This window comes from Rhincodon typus, chromosome 30 (genome assembly GCF_021869965.1).
Source record: "Rhincodon typus isolate 14 chromosome 30, sRhiTyp1.1, whole genome shotgun sequence".
NCBI classification, from domain to species: Eukaryota; Metazoa; Chordata; class Chondrichthyes; order Orectolobiformes; family Rhincodontidae; genus Rhincodon; species Rhincodon typus.
Window position 1 is genome coordinate 2,629,992 of NC_063361.1, and position 2,615 is coordinate 2,632,606.

Here is a 2,615-nt window from a genome sequence, read left to right on the forward strand (position 1 = left end):
GAGACCTCACTCTCTTCCTTACTCCCTTTGTGGATTTGCTCAATTTCCAAGTCCCCTTCTGAAGGCACACGGGGTGAAAGAATAATCTTAAAACCAAAACTCAGCCATTCAAGCATAATGTTGGGAAACACTCCCTCAAACACAAATCCGCAACTTTTCTCTTTGAAAACTACCAAACATCAATATATCATATTATCATATATGTAATTATCTCATATTGATTGGGAGCATGAATATGGATGGTGGGACGGGGGGTGGTGGGATCTGTGTGGGTAGCTCCCCTGCCTTTGAGCTCAGGGTTCACGTCTCTTTCAGGACCCGATGACCACAGAAGGTGTGTTTCTATAACCTGATTCTCAGTTTGTAATTCCTTGCAATGTGCTTGTGCTAGACATGAGGAACAGGAGATTGTTCAGCCAGCTATCTTTCATGTAGCATGGTGCCCTGCAAGTTGTACCCTCTGGAAGTTAACAAACTGCCTCAGGAGAAGCACATAAGCAGCCTCCTCAGCTGCCTCAATCATCACTGGGCATGGGAGAGAAAAGTACAATATCAAGGAATATGAAACAGAGTTGGGTAAATAGGGTTTAAGGTACAGACCATCTATAGCCTCAATGAATAGTGGATTAGGCTCAAGGGACAGGAGTTGGAATGATGTAAGACTAAGGACAAGGAGTAGGCCATTTCGTTCTTCAAGCTGTTCAGTAAGGCCTTGGCTGATCTGATTATGGTCCCAAATACGCCATCATGTCTGTCTTCCACAACCTTGACTTCCACTCCTATCAAAAATCTCTCAATCTCTCAAATAAATTCAATGATCCAGCCTACTCTGTCGTCTGGGGAAGAGAATTCCACTCATGAACCTTTGAAAGAAGTAAAGTTCAAGAGTCAGAGGTCACCCTTCTAAGATGACGAGGAGGATATTTTTCTTTGTAAAGATGGTTTATTCCTGGCCATCAGCAGCATGACTGCTACCCACTCACTCAGTACTGAGCAAGTGAAATGCAAAAGGGACCCTTGCAATTGGCTCCATGATTTTAGATTTGGATCTGAATACAGGACATGTACCCAGTATCTTCTCACCTATGCAGCAATGTGCGTTGATGCTCTACTTGTTTGATGTTCTCTGTCTTGACTGCATTATCAGGTGGCAACTGATCCCTGTCAAGGTCTCCCCCAAAATGATTCACAGTCTGTGCTGACATCATTCAGTCACACCAAATCTCAAAGTGTGGTGGAAACATATTGAAATAAGGTAATAAATATCAATTAGTCAGTGTGAAACTGTGCTCGACACATTCTGTTGTAGCTTTTTTGGTTTTATGGTGTGTGCGAGTGAGTGTCGAATGCCAATGTGCATGGAATGGGTATAATTCCAAGGGATGTGATCTACTGCAATACTGGAGAGCAGATGGTGACGAGATGCCGCATCTGTCACTGACTTGGAAACACCACCGACTGAAAGTTTCAGTGAAAAGCTATCAGTGGGAACACCCACAGGCCTCAGGACTGAATCCCGGGCCAAGCCTGGAATAGGTCCACACAGCAATTGTTGTAATTCCCTGGGCTGGGCACAAAGAGAAAGAATGGCATCTACAGAGAAGGTTTAGCAAAATGGTTCCAGAGCTGAGGGACTTTAGTCATGTGGAGAGACCACAGAAACTGGGGCCATTCTCCTCGGAATATCATCTGGTTGCTTAATTAGCTTGAGCGCTCTTGCTTCTGGGTTGGAGAACATAAACCAGAGCCAGCACTCCAGCGTAGTATCGAGAGTATGGTGCAATGTTGGAGGTGCTGTGTTTTGGCTGGAATATTAAATAGAGACCTCATCTGTTTGCTGAAGTGAATGCAAAACATCCCATGACACTACCTCAAAGGAGATCAGGGAGTTAGAATCATACAATCCCGACAGTGTGGAAGCAGGCCATTTAGCCCGTCCAGTCCACACTGACCCTGTGAAGAGCATCCCCACCCACTTACCCCATATTGTCCATGTCCAATCCACCTAGCCTGCATAGCCTTGGATTGTGGGAGGAAACCAGAGCACCCAGAGGAAAACCCACGCAGATGCAGGGAGAATGTGCAAACTCCACATGGACAGTCACCCGAGGCTGGAATTGAACCTGGGTCCCTGGCACTGTGAGGCAGCAGTGCTAACCACCCAGGAACCATACTGCCCTGTTCACTTGGCCAATATTTATCCCTCAATCGACATCACAGAAGCAGATTATCTGGGTGTTCTCTCATTGCTGTTTGTGGGAGCTTGCTGTGTACAAATTGGCTGTCATATGTCCTACAATTACCATAGTGACTTCACAACAAAATCATTTCATTGGCTACACAATGCTTTGAGACATCCAATGGTCTTGGAAAGGTTGGAAAAGTGCAAGTCTTTCTTTGTTAGAGCAGAAAGGCTTAATGGGTCATTGAATAGAAGGGTTTTAAATTATGAGGCATTTAATTGAATTGCTATGAAGAAACTGTTTCTACTGGAATGAAGGTTGGTAACCAGACACAGTTAAAATCAGTGAGAAAAGAACCAGAGGAGGGAGAGGAAGAAATATGTTTTAAACAGCAAGCACACATTTTACGATAGAGTCTTGAGAGAGTTTCAA